We start from the raw sequence: 10,150 nt of genomic DNA, 5'->3' as shown, positions 1-10,150 counted from the left end.
ATTTTTTTTAAAATGTCCTTCCGAAGCGGGCAACGGGATTTCAATTCCAATGACCGACAGCTTCTTACGGGCAAACCCCACACCAAAAATAGTGCCGACAGTGACTAAGGCACTGGGGTGAATTTCAACCCAGGAGCACCTCCGCCTAGTCATTGGCGCACACGCACCAGGCATAGGCATTGTGCCCCAATGCTAAGGTCGTCGTCACACCAGTGACTTCCCTTTTCTGGTGCACCCGCGCCAGAATAGCACTATCCCCGAAAGAAATCAAGTGAGCAAGGAACCCAGGCAAGGATTCAAGTGCACCCACGCTCGTCTGACACACCCCGTCATGTCCTCTTAGCTCACCCATGTTAGATTCCGGGTGCAGCCGCTTTAAGGTTATTAGGCCCGACATGCTCACATCACGACCATGGCGCAGACGCACCAAACTCATTTTTGCTCATGTCTTGGTGGGCTCTCCAGGCCGAACCAAGCCACTTGGGGGGCAGTTTTGGTCATGAAGGGGCATGGAGTGGTCCCTAGGCCGAACCAAGCCACTTGGGGGGCAGTTTTGGTCATGAAGGGCATGGGCTGTGATAATTGCATGCATGATACATGGGTCAAAAAGCCTTACACATTGTCCATTTGCCATTTTTTGGTGAAAAACCTAGAGTAAAAAAAGGGCTCTTTAGCCGTTTCAAGATGGAAGAGATCTCTTGAGATAAAGAGCTGATATTGTCTTGAGAGCAGAGGGGATTTTATGAACTTCTTGGCATTAGAGAGAGCTAGAGGAGAAGTATTTTTTAGAGAGGTGAGTCTTCTTCTTAGATTTTTAATATTCATTCTCTATAAATATCATTTTATAAATGAAATTATCACTAGTTAAATTAAATTAAAGCATATTTAAAATTATCTCGTTATTATTTGTCCGCATCTTCTATGAATATTTTTCCTTCTATCATTCATCTTTTATTCACTTAAATTAACCTGAAAGTTAGGTTAAACAACTATGAGCTAAATAAATCGGTGAATACTGATACTCATAAATCATAGTAATAGAAGAGAAAATGAAGCAATATGAGTGTCAGTCAACATGATTGACATGATTGCTTGAATTCCTTTTTATTATTAGTATTATTATTATTTGATAAAATTTCGTAATTTTGCTTAACTACACAAATTTATAAATATAAATCAAATTATGAGGCGTAAATTATTATATTATTCTCAATTTAAATTTATTATTCAGCTTTCACGTGAAGGTTGAAATGTAAAAGGCGTTTCATCTTTCAAGTTCTTAGTCCTTCATCCACAAACAAATTAATGTGACATTTCTTTTAAGTGGAATGCAGCGGACAAACAATTTGAATAATTTCAGCTGTTCGAAAGGCTGCAAGTTTGCAAATCTAAAAAATTTTGCGAGAATTTACATATATAACTCTTAATACTTTCGTATTTACATTTCTAATATCTACATTTTAATTATTATTTTTATATCATTCAAGTTTTCATTTCACATTAAAAAATCATAATGGGTTATATTTTTATTTAAAAAATATTTTTTTTTTATTACTTTGATGTACTTGATTACCGCATAACAGACGGTGGGCAATAAATTCTTCGAAGGCGACGGGCTTTCGTGCGGACCAAGTTTGGTTTCAGAGGATTCGGAGGTGGGCCCCACCACCCATACCTTCCCGCTTTTTTAAGAAACCGCCGGCCAGATCGATCCCGCACACTTACCCTTCTAATTTTAACTAAGAATTTAATAAGAATTTAATTTAATTTAATTTAATTTGGAGAATACTGAGATCTCCCTAACCGTATGATTCTTTCACTCACGGTATCGAACGGTACAGATCATACGTACAGAGTGATTTTGGTGGGCCTTGATTAAGAAAATACGGACGGTGGTCCGTACTTTTTAGAAGGAAAAAATATTACATCAAAAGATTGATACAAAAATGTATCAAAATTCTAACTACTATTCATCACACGAGAAAAATTTACGTACATAAGATGTATGCAGCGCTGCGTACACCAGGGAGGTTATTCAGAAGGTATTGAGGGTTATATCCTCGTTATACCCCATATAACATCCCTGTACTTTACCTATAACCTACATGTAGGGCTGTCAAAAAAATTCGTTGTACGCGAACAGTTCATGTTCAGTTCGTCAATGAGTTCTTGTTTGATTCGTTCGATAAGTAAACGAGACGAACGTGAATAAATTTTTTGTTCAGTAATTAAACGAACCAAACACAAACAGTGGTGTGTTCGTTCGTGTTCGAATCGTTATTGTTAGAAATATAAAATAATTTAAAATAATTAGATATAAAAAATTTATGATATTTTAAAAAATTAAATTTTATAAATTATAATATATAATAACTTAATAATAATAATATATTAATATACTATATTAGTAATATATTAATATAGATATTATATAATTATATAATATAAGTTATATAATTAATATAATATATTATTTATATATATTAATATTAGGGATGTCAAAATGGCTCGTCGTTCGTTTGTTGTTCGCGAACAGCTCGTGTTCGACTCGTTCGTTAAGAAACGAACACGAACAGTGACTTCATGAACAATTTCAAACACGAGCTTATTTCAAACAAACTAAATTTCAAACGAACCGAACACGAACACAAGCTCTGTTCGTTCGTGTTCGGCTCTTTTACACCCATACCTACATGTAAACTACAAATATAAGAAAACAAGAGTGCAAAAATTACTAGAAGGTTCAGGTAAGTTACAGGTAGGTTACATGGAGGTTACAGGGGGTATAACGCGGATATAACCCCCAATACCTTTGAACCTGTCTGATGTACGCAAATTTTTCTCTTGTCACACATACGCTCTTAATAAAAAAAACTAAGAGAATTATCATACGATAAAGCCGAGCAGCACACATGACAGACTATAATTAGAGTTATAATCTTTACATAATATTTGTCGTTTAGAGGGGACTTAAAAGAGAACAATAAGATTAAAAGAATAAAAATATACGTAATATCACAATTTAATTCTTTAAAAAGCTAATATATATATTATAATCAAAATATTTATATTCAAACTAAAATTTGAACCCGTTCTTTTCAATTTATTAAATTCTTGATGAATTGATTGGGGCACTCACAGAAAGATAAAGAATTTTGATAATTTAAAAGTTAAATGAACTTTGATTTGATAAATAAATCAATTTCAATATTATGCCTGCTGTTTCTCCTAAAATTAATATAATAATGTTTAACTCAAAGCTTGTTCTCGCTCCCTTTTAACCGTGTTCTTAAATATTTGGAATACTACAATGTACATTTGATGTGAGTTAAGTCACGATGCTGCACCCTTATAAATTCATGTGTCATCAATAAATTTTAATTTAACATGAATTTCAATTCCTTTTTTCAAATAATATACAATCAAAATTCAAATTAAAGGTTACTGACTCCTATTTTAACAAATTTATAATCAAACTGGCTGTCTGAGATGAACTCATTACAAAATTAGTCAATTATGAGTCTAATCAAACACATATCAAGTCATTGAACTATATTTGAAGGCTTCAGGTATTTAATTGGAGCGTAAAATGAACTCCAATTTGGACGTGCATGTAGTTAAATCGAGCCTCATGGTAAGAGAAATCCAAAGAGCTAAAGATCATTCGATTCTAAGGTGTAACAAAGTACCTTGAACACGGCGTAACAAAGAACCCCAAACATGGTGCACTAAATTACCTTAAACACAGAGTAAGGAAGCACCCTGAGTATTTTGCAATGATGTTTCCCTATCATGGTGTATCGAAAACTCGATGATAACTTCTAGCGATAACTGTCTATGATCACTGTACTCATAATATAGTAACTTTCTCTAGACTCCTGAAGTTCTCGTCTTACGTCATATATTGAAAAGTGATGTCTCTGATGTAGTAGTAAATAAGAGAAAATGGTTGCAACCATCGACCGGTGTAGAACAAACTATGATATTTGAGGCCAATTGATGTTATTGCAACTCCCCGTTTTGAATTATATGACCAACTACAACCTATGTGGCTCACAGCTACTGCAACTTCCAATTATAGCCTTAATGTCCTTTTGACGCTCTTGTACCTTACAACCTATGTAATTGGTTATTGTCGTAGCATACTACTATGACCTACATGTGTCCTCACGGTTTTCTACTACAGCCTATGCGACCAGCTAACATTCTTGTAGTGACCCATTGTGATCTATGAGGTTAGTTACTACTATGGTTTCAAACTATGATCTATGTGAGTAACTATTTTCAATACAGTTTTTCGCTATAGCCTCTGTGGCCCAGTGACGCTCGTACAATTACCCTCTAAGACCTATGTGATTAATTACTACTATAGTTTCTGACTACAACCTATGTGACTAACTATTGACATTACAGCCTTCGCATACAACCTCTATAGCCAATTGACGCACTTGCAGTGACCTGATGTGGCCTATATGGCTAGTTATAACTGTAGTTTCCCACTACGACCTATATAATCAACTGTTATTATTACAACCTCTCACTACAGCCTTTATAATTAACTATTAATATTGCATTTTTTTTACTATGACCTATGTTGCGAGATATACACCAGTTGTTGTGGTATATATATAGATATAATCGACGAATTAAAAAATAGAACGAGAAAAATTCACACTAGAAAATAGTAACACAGCGGAACACACAGATTTACGTGGTTCAACAAATTGCCTACGTCCACGGAGTTGCAGAGGAGTTTACTACTTGAGGAATTTACATCAGTCGATCGTCTCGAGTTACAAGGGGAATCTCTCACTTCGTTGCTCTCTCTTCTTCTCTCTCTGTTCTTCTCTCTCTACACCGAGATACACTGAAGAAACTCTACATCAAGGTACACCGAAGAAGATAAACTTACAAGAGAAATAAACCCAATTTCTCTTCCTCTTCTACCATAAGCCATTATTAAGAAGAAGCTAAGGGAGAACAATCTTCTTCTTCTTCTTTCTTCTTCCTTCACCGCAAGGAACTAAACCTTGCACTTCTCTTCCTTTATCCCTTGGAAGCAGAAACTACCGAAGAAGAACACAAAAGGTGTGCAAAATCTGAAGGAGATCCGTGTGTACTTCCTATTCGTCCTCTTCTGTTTGCAACTTAAAGGAACCTTCGCGGGTGAAGAAAGGCGTTGTTTTGCGAATTGGAGGCGGGAGCAGTTCGTAAAACCGCTGGGTTGCGGTCGCGACCTTTCGCGGGAGTCGGGAGTGGGATCAGCGGTTTGCAGGTTTTGTGATCAAGAGGTGGGAGCAAGAAATCAGACATGCATCTTTGCGGGAACAAAAAAAAATTGGGCTCCAACACAAAAAATCTCTGACCTAGAGACTGATACACCTGCCACAACGTCTTCTTCCTCAAACCGATATCCTCCACTGACAGTGTAGCCCATTTCTTCAAACATGAATCCTCCACCTCTACAACTCAAATCCTATATCTTCACTACAGAAGACCAAATCAAGCTGTGCACAACTTCAGTTTCTCAAGAGTAACACCCTCAGTCAACATATCAACAGGGTCCAAATAACCTTGCACCTCCAAGCTATCTCTTAGATTACTCTTATTTCTGCTTACAGCTCCCATTACATGGGTAATATCCTGTCTCTGCTGAAAGTCTTTTTCCAACAAGTCTAGTCTTGTACCTCTTACTACCACCAAGCTCAATCTTCACCTAGTACACCCACTTGTTGTGTAATACTTTCTTCCCTAGTGAAAGTTCTGTTAGCTCTCACTTGCTCGAACTTTCATTTCGCAAAATTTCTTCATAACCATGTGGTTCTCCGCTATCTGTCCGTGGAACAGTAGGAATGGGTGCCCCAGACCCACTCTCCTCTTCACTTTCATCATCAACAGAACTATGAACTGTCAGGAATAGTGCATTTTATACTTCAGATACAACATTTGCGCTATCATTTCCCATATTCTTGGGATTCCTGCAGTTCCTCTTTGTGGCCGACCTTGTCACAATTCCAGCAGGTTGTCTGCTGACCAAACTTTGATTTTGATCTCCCTCTATTTGAGTTCATGTCTTGTCATCTACCTCTGAAATCAACATTCAGTGCTGAACTAGTACCTAAGATCTTGCCAGAATCTTTTCTGTACACTTCCTTAACCAAAATTAAATCACAAATGTCATCAAATTTCAGTTTAGATTTACCTACAGAACTGCTGACTGTCATCCTCATGACTTCCCAACTATTTGGCAACAATGCCAACAATATCAATGCACGTATCTCATTATCAAAATCAATTTCAACAGACGATAATTAATTTGTGATAGTATTGAAATTATTCATGTGTTGAGCAACAGAAATACCTTCCACCATTTTCAAATTGAATAACTTCTTCAACAAGTACACCTTATTATTCGTCGATGACATTTCATACATACCTGATAAGGCTGCCATAAGATCTACATTCGTCCTCTCCTTGACGACGATGTGTGCAACGAACCTTGATAGGGTCAATCGAATAACCCCCAGAACTTGTTGATCCAATAAATTTCATTCAGCGTCATCCATCCTTTCAGGTATTTTCTCCAATAACGGAAGATGAAATTTCTTATCATAGAGATAGTCCTCTATCTGCATCCTCTAGTAACCAAAATCTGTGTCATCGAACTTCTCAATTCCTAAAAACTCCAATTCATCTGCAGCCATCATTCTTCCTCAGATCCGTCTGATACCAGGATACCAGTTGTTGTGAGATATACACCAGTTGTTGTGGTATATATATACAAATAAAATAGGAGAACGATCGACAAAACAAAAAATAGAACAACGAAAAATTCACACCATAAAACAGTAACACAGCAGAAGATATAGATTTACGTGGTCCGACAAATTGCCTAAGCCCATGGAGTTACAGAAGATTTTACTACTTGAGGAATTTACACCAGTCGATCGTCTCGAGTTACAAGAGGAATCTCTCACTTCGTTGCTTTTTCTTCTTCTCTCTCTGTTCTTCTCTCTCTACACCGAGATACACCGAAGAAACTCTACACCGAGATACATCGAAGAAGATAAACTTACAAGAGAGATAAACCCAATTTCTCTTCTGCTACAAGCCACCAAGAAGAAGCCAAGGGAAAACAATCTTCTTCTTCTTCTTTCTTCTTCCTTCACCGCAAGGAACTAAACCTTGCGCTTCTCTTCCTCTATCCCATGGAAGCAGAAACTACTCAAGAAGAACACAAAATGATGTGCAAAATTTTAAGGAGAGCAGTGTGTATTCCCTATTCTTCCTCTTATGTTGGCAACTTAAATGAACCTTCGCGGGTGAAGAAAGGCTTTGTTTCGCTAACCTGGAGGCGGGAGTAGTTCGTGAAACCGCATGGTCGCGGTTGCGACCTTTTGTGGGAGTCGGGAGTAGAATCGATGATTCGCGGGTTCGCAATCGGGAGGCTGGAGCGGGAAATCGGACCAGCGTCTTTGCGGAAACAGAAGAAATCGGGCTCCAACACAACAACCTATGTCATGAACTGCTATCATTACAATATTTCATTATGGCCTATGTGGTGAACTACTATCAATGTAGCCTTCCACTATGACGTATGTGGTCAATTGCTATTATTATAAAATTTTAATACAATGGCCTCTTTAGCCAACTTATATTATTATAGCTACCAACCATTTCATATATGAAGACGCCTTCAGAGGTGGGACTAGGCAACTGGCCAAAACTTGTTGTTAATAACCCAATGTCAGCAACAACTAACGTTGTCTCTAATCGATGAACAAGCATACTATTCAAAGCCATCAAAATTACAAGTCCAATGAATTTTATAAATCAAAATTCTAATGATTGGATTTACTAAATAATTTCACCAATATTCCTAGACCAAATTTTGAATCAATAAAAGAGAGGCAATGACAAGTTATGATTTTTTTGTCAAAATGTTTACCATCTCAAGATTAATCCAACACCATAAATGACTTATGTATTGAATTCTTATAAAAGCCACAATGAATTCAGAATTTCATGGTCAATTCAGGTGCTATAAAATAATAATAATAAATTATTATTTTTATGCTAAAATATTTATTTCTCAGAAGTAAACAATGTCATGTATTGGTATCATAATATATTATTTTGATTAAATATTCACAACTTATTTTTGTTTGAAGATCGAATTCACACATAGATAAAAAAATAGTTACAAAAGAAATAATGATTTCATGTAGAAAATCATAAAAGATAACAATCCATAAGGTCTAACTCGTTTGAAATGATTTTATTATTACACGTGGAAGTCAACATTTATGCCTTTTTCCACAATTAAGAAATATATTTTTATAATATTATAGACATAAATTATAGTTGATAAATTTATGAAGAAAGTTGAATAATCTTAAAGCATTGAACTTATCCTTAAGAGATTGTTTGAGATATGTTTGATCATTCTCTTTACAGGAGATCAAATTAAAAAATCATCAAGTCTAACAAAAATATTGGATTTGACATCAATACTTAGAGTTGATGCCGGCAATATCTACTAATCTTATAAATGTTGGTGTGCGTCATTTTTGTTGGAAATACCAAATGAAAAAGACAATGAGCACCGATATTGTGTTAATGGTATGCACCAACCTTATAAAAGATAGCTTACAACAATGATGTGCATCGATATAGTTGGGTGTAGTGATTAGGAGATTATATTTAGGTGATGATTGCAGAAAGAGCACAATCATATATGCAATGTGATTTTAATTATACAACAATTGTATGGAGGTCATAATTGGGCGACAGTGATTGAGATATCATAAACATGAGATAATGGTTCGAATATTATGATCTAGTGACGAGTGTTGGGCGACTATAAACTGATGATGATGATTTTGTAGTCTTAAACAAATGATTGTGATTGATCTATGGTGCTTTTAGAGCCTAGTGGGGTGATGATGATTGAAATATCATAACTAGATGACTTTAGTCAATCGACAATGTTTTAAGTGATTGTAATTAAGTAATCATAGTCAAGTGGGAGTGTTTCGATGACCATAATTAGGTGGCCATAATCGTTAAATGTTGATCAGGATATCATAGTCAGGCGATGATGATAAGGCAATCGTAAACTAATGTAATTAATATAATGATGGCAACAATTTGACAGCAACAATGATCGTCAATTGTGATATGATAACAATTTGATGATATCGTCCAAGAATGATGATCGAGCGATGACTATCAAATGAAGGTAAATGTTCGACGATGATGGTTGGATGACAATGATTTGACGGCGGCGATGAAGTAAAAATGATATGAAGTTTGTGGTAGGGTGTCAATAGTTCAATAACAATTATCTGACCGGTTAATTCGATGGTTGGACGTTGGTAATAAAATGATAGAAGTTCAATGTCGGCATGTTATGTGATGGTAGTGATCAAAAGATGATTATTCAACAACGACTGTCAGGCAATGACAATGGATATTTATAGATAAATTTCTCTACCATGGTTTGTGATGGTAGAGAAAGCTTTAGAATTCTCCAAACTTACACGCTCTCTCCATATTATTCTTTTTAGCCTCCTACAAATAGAGATCGAGTATATTTATAGATAAATTTCTCTTGATTATCTCGCATTCTTAATATTTGATTACTTTAATAATTTAAGATATAGAGAATTTTACATTGGGGTTGATAAACATCCAAGATTTGAAGATTATTTAGACATCCAATAAGTATGATAAAATTTTAATTATGTTTTAAATATTTAATTTGGGCTTATTTGAAATTGAGTTTGATCATTTATGTTTGCCAAAGGGTTCATCAATTGAGGATTCTACTAGGAGAGAAGATTATCCATTCTTTTTTTTCAAGAGCCGTTGCAGGTATATATACCTAACAATTTTCATATAATTCAAAAAAAAAAATTAAAATATTATCTTAAGATCCGGTTCCGAAATGACATCAGCTGTATTGAACTAAGTCGGCTTCCATTTGTTTTGATTAATTATTACTTGGTTAACATGATTCGTATTTGATTGGTTGGTTGACTAATTCATTTTTTATTCGTCCTGAACCGAATACACTTAATGACAACCAAATATAAGCGAAAATAACAAAAATCCCGTGCATAATATATATATATATATATATATATAT

This window comes from Phalaenopsis equestris, unplaced genomic scaffold (genome assembly GCF_001263595.1).
Source record: "Phalaenopsis equestris unplaced genomic scaffold, ASM126359v1 Scaffold000251, whole genome shotgun sequence".
Classification (NCBI taxonomy): domain Eukaryota; kingdom Viridiplantae; phylum Streptophyta; class Magnoliopsida; order Asparagales; family Orchidaceae; genus Phalaenopsis; species Phalaenopsis equestris.
Note: the sequence above shows the minus strand (reverse complement) of the source record.